The following is a 12154-nucleotide window of genomic DNA, read 5'->3' on the forward strand; positions in this document are numbered from 1 at the left end:
GCGGGTTCGAATCCCCGTCCCATCAAACTTGCTCACCCTTTCAGACGTGGGGGCGTTATAAAGTCAATCCCACTATTCGTTGGTAAAAGAGTAGCCCAAGAGTTGGCGGTGGATGGTGATGACTAGCTGCCTTCCCTCTAGTCTTACACTGCTAAATTAGGGAAGGCTAGCGTAGATAGCCTTCGTGTAGCTTTACGCGAAATTCAAAAACAAACAAATAAACAATTTTCAAGTATTATCTGCATTCAACGATCTCCTATTAGAAAAACTAAAAAAGGTGAGACTGAATCGTCACCTTGTGACCTTAATTCTCTCAAAGAACCGATTGGCTGCTACATTTTGACAACTTCAACTTTGTCAGGAAAGGATATTCCAGTCGCTAATCTCATCAACTTGAATACTATACTTTACTGCACTATAAACATTATTTACTATAGAAAAAACACCCCTGTGACTCAATGATAAGCCTGAATAATCTGGGTCTCCATACTTGTGGTGGACAGAGAACAAATAGCCCATTGTTTAGCTTTGTGCTTAATAATAAACAAATGAACATAAAACAAACAAGAGCAGACAATCTCAACGACTTTCTGGACCACGTTTTCATACTAAAACCGCTTATAAGCTAAATAAACGATTTAGAACAAAAAATCTATCACTAAAGCAGGTAGAAAACATAATATGCCTGCATACCACATATTTATGTAGAACTAGCCTCTATAAGTATTTTATATCAAACCATCCTTATTATTTTTGGTGTACAAATCAAATAATGCTATACAAACTCAGAATTATTAAATATTATACAGAAATAATGTACTGCTGATTTTTTCTAGGAGCACAACGTAAGTTTATAAGTAAATTTATTTGTACTGTTTCACACCTGAGAAATATCTCATTTACAGTAAATTGATAAATTCTTGTCAGCTTCAGCTTATTTGATACAAATTTTCACTTTCACGAATACATCAGCAAATATCTAAGAAGCAAACCCTTAAATTGGAAATTTCAGACCATTTGAGTTGTTCATAACAGTTCGTTCTATAATGTTTTATTTTTATGTTTTATAGAATTTGACATAATTTTCATTCAGGTTTTGCAAAAAATGGGAATTTAATGTAACTTGTTTTTTTTTGTTGTTGTTGTTGTGTTGTTGTTTTTTTATTTTGGTACTCAGAATCACTGATATTTGCCGGCGAAAATAAATTATTCACAAAATGCAGGTCCACAAAATGATTTGCAGAGTATTATTTCAAACACAAACAGGAAAGAAAATACAAATAGGGGAAAGCGGGGTAAGACGGCCACGTTTTCAATATTTAATGCAGTTTTCACCAATTAAAATGAATATCACGAAAAATCAAAAGGTTTTAATAAGGATTTACTATGGATGATAAAACAAAAATGCACGAAAACCTTTTTTTTAGACATTGAAAAAAATGCATTTCTTATGGTTGGGGCTGTTTTACCTATAACATTGAATAAAACGGACTTCCAAGATGAGGTAACATGGCCATCATCTAACTCATAAAAACTTCCAAGGAAAAATGAAATGCTGCATTTAGCAATTACATTTACCTCACTTAAATCACTATTCAAGTTCTACCAGCAGGGACCAGGAAGACCATACAACATGTGCAACTTGCGGATTATCTAAGATAATGGCACAAAAGAGGGGGGGGGGGTGTTACCCTAAGTCACTCATCGTAAGGCAGTCACACTTTATAAATATTCTGTGAACTTGATCTCTGCTTCTTTTATGACATATTTGGTTGTCTATAATTTATAATTTTTTCTATTGAAATTAATATAATGAAATTACATGAAATACTAACTTTATAACTATAAAAAATTCCAAGGACTTACCTTAGATCAAAAGATCCTCAAAAACAAACAAATGAACTTGTGCTTTGATCATACATATTCGCGCCCGCCCGCCAATGTGTTTAGGCACGAGGTCACGTAAACAACAGTTACACATATTTCACTCTAGAGGGCATTACATCATAAATGATGATGTACAGGCATAACATTTTCACTCGAAGGTGACCGTCTTACCTCACTTTCCCCTAAACAGTTATAGAAATGTGCAAAATCTCTTTTCATACAAAAAAGTAATGGAACCTTTTCAGTTGATTAGCTGACCTTTTAATTCAGTACGTAACTTGTACTAACTGCTAAAGTGGCAATAGGTTCAAACATTTAGACATGACAGAAGCAGAACTAATGAAAGAGCTGTGGTAAGAGAGAGAGAGAGAGAGAAAGAGTAATGGTAATCCCTACTTTTATGTCAGGTAGAGCTGTTAGTATGGTATCTCGTAATCCCTTAGATTATCTTTCAATAAACATATAAACATGAAAAATACAAAAGTAAGAGCCCTCAAACTCAATCATATTATTTCCACTGGTATCTGTATTACTCCCTGGGATGGGCTTGCTTCACACAAGAAGTAATCTCAGAAGCAGGGTCAAGCTGGTACAGGCTTCTTTGGGATAACCATTGTATCTATCCTTAATCTAAGCAAGATAATTTGTTTATTGTTACAAAGTTTGCACATCCAGCATGTGGGAAAGACACTAAATACAGAAAATACATGCAGAAAAATTATCTGAATACAAATGAATAAGGATATATTCTACATTAATTATAGAAGTGTAAAATATGATGATAGTAATATCGCCACACTCTCTGTCTTATTTCTCAGGGCATTCCATGACCGATTATTGAAATTAGACATTAAAAGCCAAATTAGAAAGCTAAATAAAAGCTTGCAATAATTTTTGTTCTCTCTCTCGTCCAACTCCCAAGCCACTTACATTATAATAATAATGGGTTGTATAAAGGCTTCAATAACCAAGAACAAAAATCGATACAACTGAAAAATACAATCAAAATAAACTCAAAAAATTAACTACAATATAAAACCAAATTTACAATAAAAAGTATGCTTATAAATAAATAATAAAGAATTGGTATTTAAATCAAAACTTGCGGTACAAAAATTTACTCAAATTAGTACAAGTGAAGTATGTTTTGAATTTCACGCAAAGCTACACGAGGGCTATCTGCGTTAGACGTCTCTGATTTATCAGTGTAAATTGTGTTATATCCAGCATCCTTCTACAAGACAAGGATGACATTACCATTCCTTAGATTGGGCATTATTAGGGTTGATGGTCGGTACTGATGAAATGGAATGTGTTAGCTCAGTGGTTGTGGGTGTCACTATTATAATGATATGTTTGTTGTTTGATCCTTCCATCCTAGGATCAGCCCTGCCAAGAACCATGAGTTCTTCAATGAATTATTCACCCTGGCTCAATTCAGGTAAGCCTTACTTGCAGATTCAGATCTTCTCCTTGTGTTGGAGGTACAAGGAACAGGTCTCTGTACTCTGCCAAGAAGTCCTCACTCGTAATAGCGGTAGGTTGTTTCCAGTGGTCAAAAATCGTGGCTTTTTATTGCAAAAGTCAGGACTGAAAACTCCAAGTCCACTCAACCTATGATAGATCAAAATTTCAGCAAGCAATTAAGGTTAAACATTCTGAGCAACCAAGCCACAACACACTTTCTAAGACAGGATTAAGCAAATGTGTTATGTCCCACAGTATTCACAGCACATTCATTCACCACTACACTGTGAGAACATGCTTGTTCCAAGCATTAATGGATAGGCAATACACATAGCTTCTTATGTACCAGTAAGTATAAATGTAGGTTAACCATATCCATTACCACACTTCCCTGTGACAAGATTTTTACCAGACAGTGAATACAAGTTATAACAGAAGGGAAGGGGTGAAACTTCAAGCAGACACTTAACACTAGTAATAAAAATTAAGTCGGCTAATTTAGAAATATTCCAATTTCCCACCTTCAAAATATTCCTTCGTTATCACTAACGAAAACAATGGGAGTATCACTTTTTTTCACTTGGTGTGGAGCAGATTTTTATGCAATTTTAAGTTTTCTCTTAGTGAGAAATCACACACTTATGAATATTCAAATTTAAGACCAAACCGTTTAAATTATTCCCTTGCATTAAGGATATGCTAGGTACTAACTATAGTTTTTACCAAACATGTTAAATTTGAATAATCGAAGTTAGATTCTTTATTTGGCTGAAAAGTTGTGCTGTCATATGTATCAAATTACTATATAATTAATTGTACACAAATCATTTCTTTGAATTTATTATTGGCATTTTTATCAGAAATAAAATGCTCTCAGTGGCACTGCGGTATGTCTGCGGACTTACAACGCTAGAAACCAGGTTTCGATATCCATGGTGAGCAGAGCACAGATAGCCCATTGTGTAGCTTTGTGCGTATCTTCAAAACAAACAAAATTAAAAAATAAAAAACATATGTAATGATAATTGTAATAATATACTAATATTATTTTCTGAATAATTAAGAACCCGTTATTTAATCACTTGTTGACAACTGATGGAAAATATCAAATAATTCATCTTGAGGTATTGTAATAAATTTAACTCAATGAAGTGCTGCTGGGCTACTTGAAGTAGCGAACGATGCCCATAAAAGTATTAATTTAAAAATGTTTTGAAACAACTCTACAATCAACTAGTCATCAAAGGAATCCATTTGCAAGTTAAGTAAAACTGTTTGTGCTATGAAAATCGCTGGTGAGATCCGTTGTATCTCCTGACACAGATAATGATGGTTTGATGAGATCAGCTGTATCTATTTAAATATGCTTTATCGTTACAGTATTTGTAATTCATACTTATCAATATCTTGCTTAAAAAAAGTGTATCTTATAGTATATGCATAATACGTATTAAATGACTTGGAAGGATCGTCTAACTGTAGTTAGTAGGTGAACTATACCTCATTGCAGTGGTTAGTAAACTATCAAACTCCTAATGGTATAACTTCCCAATAAATCGCTATAGTGCAGGAATATGTGTTTACCACGAAACATCCTATTGGACAACTAGACATTATCAAAAAACTGTTTTGCTGCTTTACTGAAGTTTGTCAGTTTAAGCAAGGACCAGATCTGGCACACACACAAAGAACAAAGAAAACACTGTATCTTTGACAGTACTTACTGCTCAACTGCCTAAACTCTGGGGCAACACGATGTTTTGTCATTCAGATACTTATAGGAACTGCAGCTTGCTTATTCAGTTATAGACTGTCAATCAGTGAGGCTGAGAACGTGAATCATGATTTTTCAAAGATTGAGTAAGTACTGTAAAGTTACCTGAGTGTTAAGGTTGGAGTAGTCTGCTAAGGTTGTGTGTTAATGAGAGGCACAAAGATATTGTAATGTAATGTTAAGGCTAGTACAACAAACATTCATATCAGAAACCTTAAAGATACTTAAGGCATTACCAGGAAGTATCGCATACCCAAGATACCTTATATAATGGGTTGTACTGGCTGAAACATGAAAAAACCTTAAAAGATGGTGCGTGTGCTATACCGCCTACGCTTATCAGAGCAAGGAAAGTGGATGCAACTCTGTTCAAGACCAAGAAATAGTATCATTACATATACCGGAGTATTGAAATTTTTCATGAAGTTGGCATAATCCCACACATTGCAGGACAAAACTAACCAGAAAGTAGGTGAAGCACCAGTTACAAATTTCGTTAGGAGGTTTAGAAGATAGCAAAGCAAAAACTTTTAGTATATTGCAACTTACATGGGTGCTAGAGATGAGGACACATCTATATCACTCTTAGTCAGGAAGATTTGATAAAGGATAATTAAAATGGAGAAATAACATGATGTCACGTTTTATCAATGACATTGACTAAAAGTACTAAGCCTTCTGCAGAAAATACCTTTAGTTTTAATATTATCAACTGGTCATCGGTTAGATTTTTTTACTATTTTTAGATTGTCAGGGAGAAATGGATCATAATGGATGGAAGATGTACATCCAAGGATAGCACAATATCTGGAACATCGATCGTATAAAATGTGAATAACCCTTTGTACAAAATTTTCTTTCGTAAGTATATTTTAGTTAAACCTACTTAAATTTTTGATGGTATCCACAATGGAGACTAGAAAATATGTACTTTTCCTATAATGAATAAAGATTAAGCAGAGAACTTTATGACAATAATTATGTAAGTTGTGTATCTCTTTGTGTTCCTTTTGTTTGTATTATAACTTTGAAGTTGATAATTCGACTTAGATAATTGATGTTCAATCCAACAACCTCGCCGTAAGTACATATTTCAACGTTTGTGCATCACAATAAAACTTGGCTTAAATTCCGCATAATTGTTAGTAGAGTGCTTAAGAAAGAGAAAGACATCCAAATATTTAATGTTCATTTCTTTAATTATCATAAAACTTAACTCTTATCTGCGTTGTAATTTACTTTAAATGTAACAGAAACATAGTTAGTGAGAAACGATGACAAAGAGTAACGTGATTTCGCATTAGCATATTCCTTTGTTTTTACCTTTAATGTCATTATATCTTGTTTACTATGACTAGTTGTGTGTAGGTTAGACAATACATTGATGGGGTGGGGGATACATTGGTGATCTAGAAGTTCGTTTAGAGGTCGTTTCCAAATCATTAATTGAACTATAAACAAAACACAGTTCGGCAAATTTATGTATTATTGTAATAGTTGCGCCCATTTTTTAAATTTCATTCCTTCATAGGAAGTGCTAGTGCACTCTCTGAGGTATAAAAGGCGTTTGTGTACTGCACCCCCCACCCTCACCCACACACACTGTGAGTATGTTGTGTTATTGAAAATTTAATGTTTTGGTTTATTTTTGGTGTAAGGACGTGGCGCCATCTATGAATTTAGTTAACGTTAACTTACGTTAAAGATAATAAATGCTCAATAACAGGGTTGTTAAAGGCCATTAACATACAACTTTTTCCAAACTATCATCCTGTACAGTTTGGTTGAGGTTGACACAGTGACCTAGGAGTAGTTAGATAATGGACAAACAGACAGACACACAAGTTTTTGTGTTTTATATATATTTAGATTATTTATACGATACATGCGCATATCATATTCACTATCATATGAGCACTTTTTGCAGTCTTTGAGTTTTATGATATTTTTTAGTTTTTTATCTTAGATTTCTCCTTTGATGCTTATCTTGAGATATCATATGTCAATGCTAACTCTGAGATATCAAATGTCAATAAAACTCCATGGTATTATTTCCCTGTAAGTTTAACAATTTTTGTTTTGCATATTGAAGTTATCTCTCTCTCTCTTTCGAACATTATTTTGCTCTTTCCTGTTTTGGCTTATCGGAAGTTTTTTTGTCTAGACTACACATAAAGGTCTTCTTTATGCCTTATATTATTAATTCTAGAAATACTGCAGTTAAATGTAGTCAAGTTTTACGTTCATATACTGGGTCTGTAAAAGCCGGAATGGCGGACACAAGGAAGGTTAAGCTGAATACGTTTTACATTTTTGTTGTATCGCCTTTAAGACTAACTTTGTGTTTAATTCTATGGCGAAATTTCAATGTTTTCTTAAAAATTTATTTTATTGGATATGGAATTTAATATTAACTTATTGTTACTGACAAATGTTTTTACGTTTTTTAACTCTTCTGTATCATTTAAAATAGTTGATTATTTTCTATAATCTGGCTAACTAAAAACGAGATTTTAAAGTCTTTATATACAATTAAAAACTTTTTTGTATATCAAGATTGTTAGTTTTGTTAACGAAAATGGCATTTCTTCACGTACTCTCCTTTACATTGCTTCTGCTACTCCTGAAAAGAAATACATATACTAAACCAGGGAGACCTACTTTATTGAATTAAGACACGTGTTTTCAGTCAAGGTAAACTCGTGAAAACACGACTTCCTGTTCATTCACATTACGTCTGACATATTAAATTTATAACTATATAATTTCTACATCGTGGTATATTTTATGGCACGGCTGTTATTCAAAATATCGAGCTAAATATTTATAATAAAACATCAGTAAGCTCCTCACAAAAAACAAACAAACAAAAAACATTATTTCACTTTAAAAATGTTAAGCGAAACAAATATTGCAAACTTTATACGATTTGTATTATTTATCAAATGGAATCTTGTGAAAAGTAAATATAGCTCTTATATAGTACACGATACACGATGATTAGAAATAAAACTTCACATGTAAAAAGATTATACCTGGGGAAAAAAAAACTTAGCTTAGTACGACTAACTCTCGCCAGAAGCACATTGAGAATCGCAATCTTTATTCGGGAAAGTTTGGACACGGTACACAATCTTTCAAAAATTGTCACAGAAGGTGTTCAGTATGTTTTCCATCGTTCTTAATCAGCCTATTAACCCTTTCCCTAAATGAAGCTACTGCAAGTATTGTTTGTTCTACAAAGTGCTTATTGATCCTCGTTGCCACACATTTTATTCAAATCACCAATTACGTATTTCTGAATGAGATAGAAAGAAGAGAAATAAAAACAATAAAATCTATTTTAATATAATATAACTTATGATTATCAGTCTCCTTGTGATCAGATTTTGTCTACCTAGATTAATTAGTTTAAAAGATATAATAATTTCGAATGTGGGGTTTTCTTTATAATCTTTTGGAAAAAAAGCACTATAAACACGAAATGGATTTAAAAATAAAAAAAAATCAAATTTGGTATTCGTAATTAATTTTACATTTTATTTTTGTTTTCAGATTTACAAGAAGGTTGAGTATCATGTGTTGATCTATACGACGAGTACGTTGACTCTGAAGTATAGGAAATACAAAAAAAGAAACCGAAACCCTTAAGAAAACACTAAATGGTTGTGAACAAACGTGCCACATAAGAAATGCATGGTCTTTCGTTTGGACGTTAAGTAGACAAATTTAAAATGTTTGTAACATTTTAACGCTTTGAGTTTAACTGACAAGTGGTCAAGAGTGCTGCTTGTTTTTATGTACCGAAAACACTTACAATAGATACAAGTTGTTCCTTTATTATTATCTAGCTGGCTTGTTTATTTGAATAGTAAGACTTAGTAGTTTATTCTTTGTCTTTTATGTCCAGCAATCGAAGAGCAGAAATAAAATAATTTGAACGATTAATTGTGAACACATATGTAACCCACACAATATTCTATGAACTTGTCATTACGTTTTTAATAGACATTTTCAAAGCATGAATGATTTAATTTAAAAACGCACTAACATGAAAAAAAATGTCAGTTACATGTAAGTCAGGGAACAGGCAAGGCACTTTGGCATAGGTGAAATTATGAATTGAAAATGAAGTATTCAAAACTAATATCCATTTATCCAAAATATGAGCTTGGCATGGCTTAGTAATTGGCATCTCAGCTTTGAATCCGAGAGTCCTCGATTCGCCTCTCTTTGCCACAAAATCGCGCTCGGAACTTTTGGACCGTAAGTGAGTAATAATAGTGATGGTCAGATCCCATTAAATGATTATACTAAGAGTTGGTGGTGGGTGGTGTTGAATAGCTGCCTTCTATCTAGTTAGTCTACCGGCTCTATCACATATAGTCCTGGTGAAACTTTGCACTGATATCCGAAATGGCCAACTAGCTCCTAATTATTCAAAGCACACAAATAATGTTTCCGTTTCACAAATATAGGTTTGTTTAGCATTTTAAATGAGCATAGTGTAATTCGTTTTTACTTTATTTTCCGAATTCCTACAATTTTTTATAAGCACAAAGCTAGAGAAAAATAACCTTTCTCGAAGGTTTAACACTATGTTTCATCTTCTTTGAAAGATCACAGAGCAGTCAATCTCTCTCTTGACTTATTTTTGTATATATATATATATTAATGTACTGTTGTTTTTATCGTATGGAACACTTACAGGCATGGACAAATTCATGTTAAATGTTTTATTGGGGAGCAACCATAAGCTTCGTGAGCTGTGCTGTATCAAGACCTAAAAATAAGATACCAGATGTTTCCGGTCTCCACTTAGAACTTAAGCTTAGTGTATAAGTATTAGTGGAGTTTTTGTTTACACACACAAGTTAACACTCTTTCACTGTTAAATAGTAGTTCAGGTTGCCAAGTTTTCCAGTTGGACATAGCAATAAGCTTTTCTTTATCTTTGTTTCCCTGGTGTACGTTTTGCTACGAAACCATATTAAATCATAGAGGTAACATTACCTGACGTAGATGTAACTACTGATCACTGTAACTTCTTGCAATATTTCTTCTCATAAGCCTAGATAGGCTGATAATGCAAAAAAAAAAAAAACATCCAGTAGAGCTTTTTATGTCGAGATGATGAAGCTAGGTGGAATTAGTTTGGTTTACAGCTACAGAAAAAATGAAAGAATGCTTAATACTTTCCAGCATCCCCGTTATATCTAAAATACTCAGGTTTACTTTACATTTTGGTTAAATAATATGTAATATGAATACATATTAATTCAAACAAGGCAAAAAAAATCCATGACACGTTAAGAACTATTGTTTTCAGTAATATGAATTCTCTTGAGTACAACTAAGACTATGATATGAAGAATGTCATCCAAAAATAACTTTATAGACTGTTATGAAAGGAAGTTAGCTTAGATTTGTTTTTATTTACATAAAACAATGAATAAAATTAACTACGATAAAACAATCCTAGATATAAAAGCTTACTAATAAATCGTTAGTTCAGACTTTCAATCAACCTTTATAAAATGCAATTTTCATGTTGTCACACGACAAAGATTCTTGGGCATCATGTACACATTTTATTAGCTCGAAAACGCTAAAGATAGCAGAAGATTCACCAGACGAATCTTTCAACTCAGTACTGATTTTCATTTAGTTCCACACGTGAAAGTTTGGGTGCAGTTAGCGGGTAACAATAAACATACAACAATGTTACAGGTACATTGAATCAAATTAAATATTTATGTTTTAAAAATAACAAAACATAAATTAAAAAATATCCTACAAAGAAAATAGATAAGTAATTGTCCAGTTTCACTCTTTAAAAGTACACTAATGTGGAATTGTATTTAATCAAAAAATAATAATCATTGTTTTATAAAACTAGATTCGAGAGTTTGGTTTTAGTGTATAGACAACGTCTTCTTTAAACTTCCTATATACTTTCAGAATTGTGTTTGAAACAAACAACGAACTCTATATTCCAGAAATTGCATTCAGTTCCATGTCAGGGACTATGTTTAATTAAACACAACGTTCTCTTTACACTTCCTATATATCACCATAAATTATGTTTAGTTAAACACAACGTCTTCTTCACACTTCATATGCATCGCCAGGAATAATATTTACTGAAACACGTCTTTTTTACGCTTCCTATGTAATCACCATATGTTATATTTAGTTAAACACAACGTCTTTTTTCAAATTTCTTATATATCACCATAAGCTATGTTTAGTAAAACGAATTTGTTATTATATATTAATTTTAATATCGACGTTTGTTTAGAATAAATTTATATTTAGAAACATACATAGCTTGTACTGTTAAATATGTATTGCGAAACTCCCGCCTATTCTTCAAAGTTGTGGAAGATTCTCGAGAGTAAGAATAAACAATATGTGTGTACGTAAACGCTTGTGTTAGAGCCAGTATTGTTACGTAAAACTGAAATTTCTAGAAAACCTCCACACGCCTATAAATATAACCAACGCAACACGCCAAAAGGAGAGTATCTATTATTAGTTTGCTATAGTCGGTGTGCTATGAACTTTGGAAGCTGTAACTGAAATTCTTATAACGCTTATCAATCGGAAAACTTCAGATATTTGACCAGGGGCATTTACAAAGTTCGAACATTACAAATCATTTAATTCACTGGATTCTCATCGGACATTAGTATTTTTACGAAAACATTACCTAACGTCATTTACAAAGTTCAAACAATACAACAATTTGTGAAACTTTTGTTTATAAATCGTTGTTTGTAATAACTATTTGTAATAATTGTTATTGTAAATTGTACTCTTGTGTGTATTGTTGCGTATCTACTCGTTGGTTAATTTCTGGTATAACTTCTTTCCGAGTAACTTCGGCGATACAAGTCCGTTCTTAATTAAAACTATTTATTCTTAAGAAACTTCTTAACTCTCTCACATTGTCTGGTGTTGGACAATCACGCACTACTTTCACCTTGTCAGGATCAGTTCACACACCATGCTCACTTACAATGT

This window comes from Limulus polyphemus, unplaced genomic scaffold (assembly GCF_000517525.1).
Source record: "Limulus polyphemus unplaced genomic scaffold, Limulus_polyphemus-2.1.2 Scaffold100, whole genome shotgun sequence".
Classification (NCBI taxonomy): Eukaryota; Metazoa; Arthropoda; class Merostomata; order Xiphosura; family Limulidae; genus Limulus; species Limulus polyphemus.